The 13,913-nt window shown below is 36.9% G+C and overlaps 1 pseudogene; it reads right to left on the bottom strand.

Moving 5' to 3' along the window:
- Positions 4,682–5,923, bottom strand: LOC109128376 (annotated as a pseudogene).

Here is a 13,913-nt window from a genome sequence, read left to right as displayed (position 1 = left end):
ATCATGACTTTTGTTCGGTCCCATTCCCGGCCAAAGATCCATTGATTTGATTCGTTTATATTGCTTTGGCTTGCGGCCTTGCTTTGTAAGCCTTTATTTGCAGCGGAATATAACTTTACCCTTGACCCATCTCTTTGTGACTTAGCCATACAACCAACTAACCCCATAGGCTTTCCACATATTAGAGATGGGTACTTATAGTCCCTTTGGTGCATGGTGATCGGTTACGCTATCGGCGTCCCGAACCACTCGTGTTCCCGAAGCTTGTCACTAGACGTGCCGTTACTTGATCCATTGGTCATACCTTCGAACCTCGATCGACTCATCGGTCTTGGTATCAGAGCCAGGTCTGATCGATCAATATGACCCCATAATTGAATCGTCGATCAAACACCGACCAGGTCGATACTACCGAACAACTTCTCGACTACCCGACCAGTCAATCCAACCTATGGTTTGAATCATCGATAATCTGATCACCCGATCCGACTAGCGATTGAATCACTGATCAATCCCCGATCGATCCGTCCATTGGTGTGGATCATCGATGACCTTTTCATCGGTCCGAGTCTATTATCGAACTGTCAATCATCCTGCGATCAGTTTGACACCATCGTCGAACCTTCGATAGAAAGGTAGCATGTGCATCAGTTCGGACGAGTATCAATGTACTCGTCGAGCCGCAACCCCTTTTCTTCTTAGGTATACATGGACGATGGATGGATGATGGTGTGTTGAATGGGTTGAGCGTCCATCCCTTATATAGGACGCCAATAGGTGTGTTCCATGAAAAGACACGCCTATTCCTCGCCCCTTTTCGATGGGTCACGTCTCTTTGAAGCCCTTCCGATGGTGATCGCTCATGCTACCGAGCTGCCACACTCCTCTAGCTCGAGTGTTAGCTGACTGGACCATGTAGCTGAGTCAGCACCGAATCAGTTCACTGAGCTAAGTTCAGCTGTCGGCCAGCTCGTCCAGCTGAGCTAGCTAGTGTACCAGCTGTTGTAGCTAACCGCAGCTTAGCTTGCTGGGTCCTCTATGGCAGTTAAAACTGATGTAAGCAAAGCTTATGATAGGGTAGAGTGGAACTTTTTAAAATCTACCTTGGAATTATTTTGATTATGTGATAAATGGATTGACTGGATTATGGCGACTGTCGAATTTGTGAGCTATTTCATCCTGATAAATGGTTCACCCTTTGGACATGTCAAACCGGAAAGAGGAACACGCCAAGGTGATCCCTTATCTCATTATCTATTCATCCTCTGTTCGGACATATTGAGTCATCTTATCAGATCAAGGTCTGTATATGGTGATATTAGAGGAATTAAAGTTGGAGATAATGCGCCGCGTATCACACACCTAAAATTTGCTGATGACTGTTTGTTCGTCAGCCAAGCTAATAGAAAAAAACTGTCAAGCGCTGAAGGATGTTTTTGATGTGTATGAATATTATTCGGGACAAAAGATCAATACATCAAAATCTATGATAACTTTTGGTTCTCATTTATATGGATCAACACAAAATAGGTTGAAAGCGATTCTTGAAATACCAAATCAAGGAGGAGGTGGCAAATATATGGGATTACCATAACAATTTGGCAGGAAAAAACATGAGATGTTTGAGTACATCGTCACCAAAGTGAAACAAAGAACATCAAGTTGGAGCGCAAAACGCCTCTCACCAGCAGGAAAGGAAATAGTGCTCAAATCAGTGCATTTGGCAATGCCAATCTACGCAATGTTGTGTTTTAAGTTGCCAAAAGGAGTTATTTTATACATTGAATCAATACTTATGAATTACTGGTGGGAGAAGGGTGCTCAACAAAGAGGAATTTCTTGGATAGCCTGGAAAAAATTACCACATTCAAAGAAAGAAGGAGGGCTTGGCTTCCTTGATTTGGAAAAGTTCAATGATCCGCTATTAGCACAACAATCTTGACGGTTAGTCCAATATCCAAATTCTTTGTTTGCCCGGATAATGAAGGCTCGCTATTATCAGGATGAAAGTATCCTTGATGCAAAACCCCAAAAAAACCAATCTTATGGTTGGTCTTCTCTATTAGTGGGCATTTCGTTAATAAAGAAGGGTTCCAGATACAATGTTGGTGATGGAAAATCAATTAGAATAGGGATAGATAATGTCATTGACTCACATCCTCCACGACGAATACTCTCTATAAACCAACAATTTCTTGGCACGCTGGACACACTCATGGCAAGGACAGGAGATAGCAGATCATGGGAACTACGAAGCTTATCACGAACATCACAACAGAGGATATCGAACTGATTCAACACATTTACCTTGCAAAGAAAGTCCAGTCAGATACTCTTACCTGAAACTATTGTATCTCAGGCGACTATACGATTAAGTCAGGTTACTCGTTGTTAACACACGATCCTCTCTCTCGTGACATGCCTCCAGATAAACCCTATGGATCGATAGAGCTCAAGAATAAACTCTGGAGGTTACCAGTGATTCCAAAAATAAAACATTTCCTCTGGCATACTATATCTCGACCTCTCCCAACAATAACAAGACTAAGATCACGAAGTATGTCATTAGATCCCCTCTGTCCTCGATGTCGCAATCAGAGGAAACGATAAACCATGCCTTATTTACATGCCCTTTGCACATATGGTTTAGCGTATTTCAAACACTCCCTACTTAGATTTGACTTGCATATCGAATGATGCTGAAGAAAACATCTCTACTATCATCACATCCATCCTCAACTGCGCGCATTCAGACACTGAAGCAATGTTACCATTATGGCTAATTTGGCGAATTCAGAAAGCTCGTAACAATTGTGTTTTTAATAACTTTAGAGAAAGCCCTTCAAAAACTGTTCTGTGGTCAAAATCAGACAAAATGAATGTTTTGATCTTATGCATAAAAATGACATAATTTCTCAAAAAGAAGAGATGAACATCGTTAGTTTTCTTGATGTACAGCTCTACCTATCCAATGTGTAAAATGTAACTTTGATGCAAGTTTTAACAACTCAAATCATGAGGCAACCGGAGGTTGGATAATGCGCGATTTTTCTGGTTCACCTTTAACTTGGGGAGCAACCAAATTTTCCTACGTCTCTTCGTTTTTAGAAGCAGAAGCAAAAACAATGCTAGTCGCTTTACAACAATCATGGATTCGGGATTATACAGCAATTGAAATCGAAGGTGATTGTGAAGGTTTACTGAACTTGGTCAATGGACGATTACGACACAGAAATCTAATAAATATTCATCAAGATTTAAAGTACTGGTCTTCAAAATTTATTTCTATAAAGTTTATTTCGCAAAAAGAGACTGTAATAATTTAGCACATTTGTTAGTTCAGTTGAGTTGTATTAATATTTCTTTTTATGTTGAGTCTATAATCTTGCCGGAATGGCTACAAGAGCAAATTTATATTATCGAGTTTAAATCAATATAAATACTATTTGAGTAAAAAAAAAATAGCACCCATACATAAAGGGTATAATAATGATAGCACTTGACTAAGTTACAGACAAATCAAAACTAATTAATTTTAAATTATAATTATTGCAGTGCATCAAAATTAGCATAAAATAATAAAATAAAAAAGTTGGTGTCTTTCCGTGAAGTTAGCACTACTAAATCTCGGCTTTATTTCAACATTACGTATAATAATATTTAATTGATACACACATCAAATAAGCTAGTAGATATATAGTTTTGAATGCCTCAATTTCTTTTTTTGGCAACTACTCAAAGCTCATGCATTTCACTTAGCAAATGTTGTTGTAATTCATATCTGCGCATTACAAGAAAGAGGTGATTATGATAATTAGAAACATAAAAAACGTAGAAACACGAGTTTTCTTCCGTTCTCTTACAAAATCATTCATAATTTTTTTTGAGGAAAGTCGATATTGATAAAAATTTCATAAAAAAGTACAAAAAACATAGAGGAGAATTTTTATCTTCATATCAAAATATCCGTAGAGTACAAGTTCTTAGCATTCTTTTACCAACTTTCTCCTACCATTTTCTTACCAAAACTATCATACCGGTTTCCTAACAAATTTCTTACAAAAAGTAGTCATTAATTATTAATTTATGTAATATATATATATATATATTACAAAACAAATAAATAAAATTTCTAAATTTAATTTGCCAACAAATTCTACTATTAACCTCTATTATTCCGCACATAACATCGACCAGGCAGCGAGACCAAACCGCTGCAGTCTGTGACTTAAACCATGTACAATGGTTATCAAATTCAACACCCTCCACCTCAACTTTTAACACTCTACATCATTTTTTCTTTCTTCCACCTAATCATTCAACAGTCAAATCAATTCTAACCTCTCCAATAGTTTTGTTTAATAAAATTCAACACCTTACCCCACTATTTTCACGTTATATTCTTATTTTTATTTAAATTGATAACAACACAGTTATAGTTATAATTAAAATTAAGAAAAGTTACATTTTAAAAAAATGAATTTGGTTATTTTTATTTTATATTTTTAGCTAATTTTTAATATAACAAAAAATAATTATTATTATTAAAACAAATAAAATTACACAAACTTAAAATGGGAAAAAATACAAACACACAACACAACAAAGCTAATAAAACGTACATAAATTAATTAGTACAATCATCTTAACTTGACTCACACACAAAAATTTAAAAACCTCTTTAATCACGGAACATCCCGAATTTTGCTCATATGTGTTTGACTAGATGTGCTTGTAATTCATGATGGACATTTGAATCATATAATTGACATCTAGCATGCACATGATTTGCAAAAGCAGATAGAACCTCAGTAGAGAATGGTTGTGGTGTACTAGAACCACTTGCCTCAGACTGATCATGATCGGTCTAATGTTGTGCATATGTATCTCGCTCATCCTCAATAATCATATTGTGTAATATAATACATAACCGCATGATCATAGCTAAATCGGCTATGTCCCACAAACATGCTGGTTCACGAATGATTTTAAATCAAGCTTGTAACACTTCAAATTCTTGTTTGATGTCCTTCCAACATCCTTCTTGGTGTTGTACAAATAACTTGTCTGTTCACTTTGAGGAAGACAAATTGATTTGACTAAAGTTAGATAAGAAGGATAGATACCATCAACTAGATAGTATGCAATATCATGAGTGTGTTGGTTCACAACGAAGTTATCTTTTGGAGTATTTCCTTGTTCAACATCATCGAACATTGATATCGTTCAATGTGCCAAGGCACCCAAAAAAGCATGCCAATGGTGGTTTCCATGCCATTCCCAATGCATGCAATCAATACTTCGAATCATACCCGGAAACCCCGCATCTCGCTGATATGCAAAATTCTTTGGAGGTCATCTTCAGTTGGAGCTCAATGATACACTTGCTCATACAACTGTATGATTCCTTTACAAAATCTACGCAAGCACTCCAATGATGTAATACCTCCGATTTTGATGTATTCACCGACGCGTCTGCCGCCATACCATATGCTAAAATTCGCATAGTTCGCATAGTTGTGGTACATTTTGCTAATGGGGATATACCTTCTTTACTGGCTGCATCAACTCGTTGGGTTAAGTAGTTGTCACTACTTGACAGGTCACCAAGGATTCGGAGGAAAACTTGTTTTCACATCCATAATCGACAACAACACATTGCATCATCATATGTAGGTTGATCGGCAAACTAGTCGGCAATCAGTCTTTGGTTTGCTGCTACATGATCTCTCTTCAAGTACTTTTTCTTACTTCAACTTGGATAATTTTCTTCTATTTTCTTTTGACGCTCTCGAAACCGGCTGATGATATACCTCTCTTCAATTTTAGATTGCCTTTTTTAGGTTTTGATATCAAAAGGAAATTCTGATGGATCCAGTGAAATATATTTTCTAATAAGATGAGATTTTTGATATTGATTCATCAACGATGAATGAGTCTCATTTATAAAAAAAATTGTGTGGTTGAAATTTACAGATACTAGGATTTTTGTGTCTCCTAGCAGGTTCAATTAACCTTATGCTGTTGTAATACTTAAGGTGTCAATCCAGTTGGGAAACTTCACTAACAATTAAGATGCAATCAAAAAATCACAAGTCAAGCCAATTCAAAGAGAGTGTTTGTCTAACAGTCCTAGAATGATTAGAATGCAAAACGGAAATGTGTTCTAGGATTAGAAACGAAAATGCATGACAAAAAGAGAAAATGAATAAAAACATAAACGATTCTAAGCATGAACTAAAAGTCAAGAAACGAAACAGTGTCAGGAATGTAATAAAAATCATAAAGAAAGAGGTCCTAAGGATGGGAGTAATTGATGTCGGTGAAGTCTCCTAGCGTACAGAGTGTTTAACATGCCACAAGCAATCTGTCCCTAAACAACGAACTTCACAACTTAGCTAATCCAATCTCTTCGTATAAGCTACTCAGACTCAACCACTTCCATACTCAGCTCTCGCTAGAGAAACATGGTTGAGCAGGCATGACAAACAATATATCCCAAGCTTAAACACTGTACATCCTAAGATCCTCCACCTAATATATCCCATCCTCAAGGACTACTACACTACTCAGATCCGAAAATCATTATCCAGTGAAAATACTGGATGCAAACCCAGAAAATATAGAAACAAGCATTCTTAGATAGATTGAAAAGTAAAGAACAACTTGTAAAAGAAATCAAATGAAAATACTGAATAAACTCAAAGGTGTCGGAATACAAAGTTTGAGAACGTTTTTGGTGGCTCGGGTAAACCTTCAGGAAAAGAACGAGATAATAGATAAGATGTCTCAGCAAGGACTTAACAAAATGTATATATAGTGATCCAACATGGAAAGCCCTAAAACTTAAAACGACAAGGTAAGGAGTCGGTTTGGTAATCTCCTGAAGCGTGTGAAACCAAACGTCTCTCTTCCTGACATGTGCGAACGAGTCCGTGCGCGTCGAATGGAATGCAATGTCATCATGGCTCGGACGGACGACTGGGGAGCATGGCTCGGACGGATGCGCTGGGGAGCATGGCTCGGACGGATGTGCTTCCAAAGTCTCCTCAATACCTGAAATACTCCGAAATGCACAATGTATGCAAGGATGATGCAAAAACTACCTAGACATGCAAAGCATATAGAAAAGACTAGAAAATGATGCAAAACAATCAGTTATCCTAGCTAAATGCATGATAAATATATGCTAAGGAGAGACAAAATATAGACATATTTCTGCACAAAACTCCATAACGCGGAGGATCAAATGAGCAAGGCTCATTACAATACTCATCAATTTTACCCCGATATGATTCACTCTTTTGGTTTCTGCCAACAATGTTTTCTGTTCCAAATTTAATCCATCCACTCAATAGCACCAAACTTTTCTCAGTCATCCATTTGGAGCTTTTCCAGCGAGTAGAGGTTGAATCTTATGTATTTAGAGTGGTTTCAGCACTGTTTATCCCTCCAAGAGTTACTTGCGTAGAAAATCCGGTAAATTCAATTGCTCTAACATCTTGAACACTTTCATTACCCGTTGGAGTAGAAGAATAAGGAGGTGGTTGAGATGAATATGACATCATTGATCCATAATATGAATTATAGTTTGGAACAGATGACGACATTGGAAAATTTGGTGGAAAGCCATAATTTGGGATATTTTGGGATTGGTTGAAATAAGGATTTTTATAATTGTTTGGATTTGGAAAGGGAAAAGGGTAATTAGTAGAATTTTGGGTAGGATTGTTGTTGGCATCTATTCCAAAAAAAAATATAAGAAATAAACAAGAGTTTATTAGAAACAAGAGTTTATTAGAGAAGAATTAGAAAAATATAGTAGAAATGATGGTTTTTTTTTGTGTCGAATAAAATGAACCAAGTCTCTATTTATATAGTTTAAAAAATAATGAATTTTAATACAAAAATATTTTCTAAAAATATTATTTATTACATAATAATTGATCTTAAAATGATAAGATAAGAAAAAAAATCTCCAAAATCTCACTCTCCAATAAAAATACAACACATGTCTTTCTTTCACAATTTTTTTACTTTTTCGGAGAAAAAAAAATAAAAACTTGAGCGTCCGCACATATGCTTGTGGGGCCAGACAATTCAGATTCAATATGTTGAACTGACTCAACAAGAATCAATTCACCGACATAGGTTGCCACTACTTGTTCAAAACCCTTAGAAACCCATCTTTAGTCGCCTCATATGCCTATATATATCCACCAACATAAAAGCGTGCCCTGCTGCGAATCCTTTGTTTTCCTGACTTTATCTCTGCACTTGGGACCACCACGAGTATAGAAACTCATTTAGAATATTGCATTGCTCCCCTTCAGTTTCTCACTTAACTTTGTTCATCTCAATGGGCAATCTTCCTCTTTTTCTTACACCACGACTATGTTCATCTCAAAGTCAAAAGGCAAGTATGTGTAAAGGAAATCACACAATCATCATGATTCCTACAATCATCGTGATTCCCATATCTCTAATTATGGAATCTTCTTTATATAGTTAAACCTATCATCCTCCTCTTGTAATAGTATATATGTGACTGTAACTAATTCTTAATAAAACAAGTTCCATATTCTACATGGTATCAGAGCCTTGTAAGATATCATAATTTTTTTCCAGCCGCCTCTTCTTTCTCCTCCTTCTTCGTTCCTTTTTCTTCTCTTTTTCACCCTTCTCTCCATGACTGCAACAACAGATGCTGTCAATATCAATGGACAAAACAGTCCTTCATGTGAACATGTCCAATGTCACAAAACTCACAACTGAAAATTACCTGATGTGGAGTCTTCAGGTACATGCACTCCTTGATGGTTTTGAGCTAGCATGTCATATTGATGGATCCATCGTCCGTCTAGATCCGGTGATTTTTACAATTGGCGTTACTTAGACAACCACTTGGCATGAGGATCAGCTTGAACACATTCTGGATGGGTTACCAGACGACTACAAGAATGTGGTGGACCAAATCAAAGGTCATGACACTCCTCCCACTCTTACCGAAGTGCACGTGAAGCCCCTCAACTGAGAATCCAAGCTTATCTTCCTCGCCTCCAAGCAAATCGAGATCCCAGTAACTGCAAATTTGGCCAATACTCGCCAATTTTCTGTGAAATAGAATCACCGCACACCTCAACACTGGAACAGCAATCAGTCACCCTCGCAGTATCATGGACAGAAACAAGACACACGTCATTTGAAAGATTATCAAGACAAGTGCCAATGGTATTGTAGTCAAGGCCACAGCGGAAAGCGATGCATGTAATTGTACTCCAAACAACATATCATGTGCCACCAATGCACACCCAATACTGTCCTTTGCTGCCATCTGCCAACCTCGCTTTTGGCTCTCCATCTCCTGCTGATCCTTGGGTGTTGGACAGTGGTGCCACGCATCACATGACGTCTGATCTTCACAATCTCTCTCCATCAGCCCTATACGGGTGTTGACTCTGTCCTCATTGGTGATGGCTCTGGTTTACAGATAACCCACACTAGTTCAATACCTCTATCCTCTCCCACTCGTCCATTCAATGTGCTGAATTTTCTTTCTGTACCACATCTCCATAAGAACCTTATCTCTGTTTATAAACTTGTAACACTAATAAATTTTCTGTGGAATTTTTCTCTGCTACGTTTCAGGTGAAGGATCTCAGCTCGTGGGTCCCGTTGCTATATGGCAAGACTAACGGTGATCTCTATGAGTGGTCGCTCTCTTCCACCCATGTCTCCTTGTTTTTTGCTTCCTCCTCTCCTAAAACATCAATGGTTGATTGGAATTATCGCCTCGGCCATCCTTCTTTTTCAAGTCTTAATTCTGCTGTCTCCAAATTTTCTTTTCCTGCTCAACAATCTATCTCCACAAACTTTTTGTGTGCTGATTGTTTTATCAATCAGAGTCATAAACTCCCTTTTCTTCAATCAAACATCAATTCTACTCGAGCACTTGAATACATTTTCTAATGATGTATGGACTTCACCAATTGTCTCTTGTGATAACTACAAATACTATGTGATTTTCATCAATCTTTACACACGCTACACATGGTTATTTCCTCTTAAAATAAAGTCTCAATTTTTTGATACCTTCATAAATTTCAAGGTGCTTGTGGAAAACCGTTTCAACACCAGGGTATGCACTCTATATTCCGATAATGTTGGTGAATATCTTGCTCTCAGACCGTTCCTCGCTGCTGTTAGGATCTCTCACTTCACATCCTCGCCGCACACACCGGAGCACAACGGTATATCTGAAAGAAAACACCATCATGTGGTAGAAACCGGCTTATCACTGCTCACCTGATATATAATGGTTTTTAGGTGTTTTTTAACCATGATATAAGGAGTCTTTTAGATTTTTTTGATATGTTTTTAGGTCCTTTGTGAGTCTTTACAGGTTTTATAGGATCTAGCACGGATGGAATATAATGGAGCTAAATATGAAGATTTGGAGCATAATCAAGCATTGAGGCTAAGTTGTGAAGTTGGGAGACATGTTCAGAAGGATGCATCGACCGATGCAAATGATGGTATCGATCGATGCTGAGTCCACAAGACAAATTGGAAGTTTTCCCACAAGTTTTGAAGATTTACAAAGCTGTCCCAAAGTTTTCCATATTTGCATCATTAGTCCCTGGACGTGTTTAGGAATATAAATAGGATTTTTGGGTCATTGTTTAGACCTAAGCTTTATTTTTCCCTGAAACTTTTGAGAGAAAACCCTGAGAGATTTTTAGAGAGCTTTTGGAGAGAAGAATCAAGACTCCTTCAGAGAAGATTCAGAACCTTTTTTCTTCTTCCTTGAATCTCTTAATGCTATCTATTTTATTCATGATTTGTGTTCTTACAGTTATGTCTGAGTAGATCTACTTGTTAGGTTTAGGGTTTCTCATTAGAGATTTCATGGATTATTAGATTAATTAAGTGTTTGGATTCATTATCTTTCTTGTTCTTCACCATAAGTTGTTTTTAATACTAGATGTTTGATTAGTCATCTGGATTTAGATCTTAGGATTATTGATTGATATGAGAGTATAATTGATTTTCCTGACAAAAACCTTTGGTGAGCAAAATTACTTTTTGCAAAGAGATTTGAATTAGTAGTTTTGTGAACTTATAAACTTGATTTTATTTCTGGTTTTTAACTTGAATTTTACAAAGAGATTTGGATTTTTGGGTTTTAAAACGTAGATAATATTTACACTAACAACTGATTTATTTTACAATTGTGTTTAGAGTTTAAGAACGGTGCTTAATTGTTGAATCCTGCTTACTTAATTAATTGATCTGATTTTTTATGATTTCCTGAGAATTTCCCTAGGCCTAGCGTTTAATCCTTCTGAATTTTACAACTCTTTTATTTTCTGCTTAATCCTGCAATTTAATTACAATATTTTGATTTAGCATAATAAAAAAATTATTAAATCTATTATGTGGATCGAGAGTCTTGTGGATTCGATCTCTAAGTACTATAATTGATCTCTTAATTTGAGAGATTAGCTCTAGGGTAAATTTGAGCATATATCATCACCCATGCTGGCATGCCAAAATCTCACTGGACCTATGCATTCGCTGCCGCCACCTACCTCATCAATCGTCTACCAACACAAGTTCTTCGTATGGAGTCCCTGTTTTAGAAGCTATTTGGCACACCACCTAATTACAACAAGTTACAAATCTTAGGGTGTGTCTGCTTTCCATGGCTGAGAACACCAACAAACTTAAGAATAAATCCACACCGTGTGTCTTCCTCGGCTATTCCTTGATGCAAAGCACCTACTTGTGCTTCCAACCTACCTCTGGTCGTATCTACGTCTCTTATCATGTGAAGTTTGACGAGACTGTATTTTCTTTTCATTCTCTCACCAAAGTTACTCCTTCCTCAAATTCTTCGCCATCCTCTCCTTCCACTGCCCATGTCGACATACTCCCACTCCTTCTGTCACTCATGTCACCATCTCCTGTCTTGTCGGCGGAACCCCTAGACTCCACTCCTCACCCGTCACCGTCGCAGGAATCTCAAGGTATGCATCCCTTACCTTCGACTAATGACCCCTCTGGTACAGCCGATCTAGAATCAGCACCTCGTATCAATCCACCTGAGAACTCTTCTGGACCGAATTCACTATCTAACCCCAGGCCCAACAGTCCAACACATCCCCAACCAGAAATCACAACCTCACAAAACCCAAGTCCACTACCAAAACCCAAAAAACAAAAATCCTTCCTTCGCCCCGACCATTACAACTTCGTCTTCCTCCTCTCATCAACCTTAAGTCCAGAATCCACAAAACACTCATCAGATGCAAACTCGCCGCAAAAACCAAATTGCAAAACCCAATCCCAAATACAACAACTACACCGTTCTCATATCCAATGCTCCACCCGAACCTCTTACCATTCGTCAAACACTCAAAGCCAGTAAGGTCACCGATGGCGTCGTCCCCAAAACTAACCATCCATTCTTGTACACCACTGGCAGACCCAACGGAGTAGAGATGATTAGTTGGAAGCTTGCAATATCTCGCCTTTACCAGACCCGCCATTGCATACGCCGTGAATCGGTTGTCACAGTTCATGCACCGGCCAAACGCACACGCATTGGCAAGCAGCCAAGCGAGTCCTCCGATATCTCGCCGACACTTCTACTCACGATATTTACTTCTCTGCCCATAATTCTCTCACACTATATACGTTTTCCGTGAATATTTGTTTAGTTTTATAGTTTATCTCATTTTACAATATCAAAATAATAGAGAAATCTGAAGTTTATAACCACATTTAGACTACGATACTTCTTCATCTCGCCCCACTAAACTTTTTCAGAATTTGAAAGTTCTGTGTGAAGCTTCAGCTTGTCCCAAACTGTTGTGAATGACTTTGTTTTTGTAACTAAAATTACTAGTATCTTTTCTTCTCCGATCTGTATAGTGTATTACATATTTTTGACGCTTCTATTTTTGTATTATTTAAATATCACTTTGAATCAACAATATATCAGAAAGAGAATCGTTATTTGCATTGTATATTTACGGTAACATTTTATCAGCTACAGTAAGATGAATTAATTTTCACAGAATTTGCGTCATATGTATAACAATGTTGTATATATGCAATAACTTTAATTCAAAAAGTTACCTTCAATATATATATATATATATATATATATATATTTATATATATATATATATATATATATTTATATATTATACATTTAAATAATAACTTGTCACCGAGGAGGATGACAAAGTAGAGGTGTGAGAAACAAACTCCCAAGCAAATTACATAAACAGAAAAAAAAAAAAGAACTAATCGAACAAAAAAACAATAATAAAAAGATATCATCTAAAAAAGAAAGATGTAAAATGGAAAAATTTTAACTAAGAAAAAAACAAAGTAATAATAATAATAATTAAGAATCGCAATTAAGAAAAAACTAAAATTAAGGGAAAAAAAACTAGGAAACTGAGGAGCTTTTGAGATCAATAACGATGATATTTATGTTTTCTTTGCTTCCCCTAGCAATTGCAAGCTCTGCCAGTATCACTGCAGCCTTCGTCGTCCTTGATTCACTTGTACATCTGCCATATATATCAGACAAAACAAAACAAGTATCAGATTCTACTATTCTTATAGTAATTATCTTACTCTCCAATTAAACAATAATGGAGAGAAATTAATCTTGAAAATCACATAAATTGCTAACTATATTAGGAAAGAAAACAAGAAATCAAAATTTGTTTGAAAAGAAACAAAACTAATATAGTAAGGATCTAACCCGTCTGGTAATTTGCCGTAAAGACAACGTTTGACAAGCTGATATGTGTCACTGTCGGAGACAACGTCCCATAGGCCTTCACATGCAAGTACTATGAAATCGTCTATCTTTTTTCGTTTATGTATCTTCA

The sequence above is a fragment of the Camelina sativa genome, chromosome 13 (assembly GCF_000633955.1).
Source record: "Camelina sativa cultivar DH55 chromosome 13, Cs, whole genome shotgun sequence".
Taxonomy (NCBI): domain Eukaryota; kingdom Viridiplantae; phylum Streptophyta; class Magnoliopsida; order Brassicales; family Brassicaceae; genus Camelina; species Camelina sativa.
The sequence above is the reverse complement of the archived record's forward strand: the minus strand, read 5'-3'. Positions and strand labels throughout refer to the sequence as shown.